General features: G+C 40.5%; 1 non-coding gene across 1 annotated transcript; it reads left to right on the top strand.

The window, feature by feature from the left end:
* The first annotated feature begins 250 nt into the window (after window positions 1–250).
* On the top strand, window positions 251–355 carry LOC129148625 (U6 spliceosomal RNA). The gene has a single exon (XR_008555627.1). It is a non-coding gene; the product is annotated as a U6 spliceosomal RNA (small nuclear RNA).
* Window positions 356–580: the final 225 nt, after the last annotated feature.

The raw sequence follows: 580 nt of genomic DNA, 5'->3' as shown, positions 1-580 counted from the left end.
ACCTTTGAGTTTGACATCCTTGGGGTACAGCATTGGCCTGTGGACTGAAGGGTCCCAGGTTCAATTCCAGTCAAGGGTACATGCCCAGGTTGTGTGCTAAATCCCCAGTAGGTGGCGTGCAGCTGATCAATGGTCCTATCTCATCATTGATGTTTCTATATCTCTCTCCCTCTTCCTTCCTCTCTGAAATCAGTAATACAAAAAAATTTAAAAAATAAAGTTGTAAAAAGGTTTGTGAAAGTCATAGAAGGTTTATAAAGATAAATGTTAAAAGAAAGTTATATGGATACAGTGAAGATTAGCAGGTCCCTGCACAAGGATGACACCCAAATTTGTAAAGTGTTTATATATATTTTTTAAAGTAAGTTATATAGGATAAACCAAGATGGCAGCATAGGTAGACACCTGAACTTGCTGCCTCCCACAACCACTTCAAAACTACAACTAAAAGACAAAATGGGCATCATCCAGAACCACAGAAAGGCTGGCTGAGTGGAAATTCTACAACCAGAAGGGAAGAGAAAAGCACACTGAGACTCAGAGGAGGTGAAAAAGTAAAGTGCAGAGGTACGGAGGCACG

The sequence above is a fragment of the Eptesicus fuscus genome, chromosome 3 (assembly GCF_027574615.1).
Source record: "Eptesicus fuscus isolate TK198812 chromosome 3, DD_ASM_mEF_20220401, whole genome shotgun sequence".
NCBI classification, from domain to species: Eukaryota; Metazoa; Chordata; class Mammalia; order Chiroptera; family Vespertilionidae; genus Eptesicus; species Eptesicus fuscus.
This window is presented reverse-complemented; position numbering and strand designations above follow the sequence as displayed.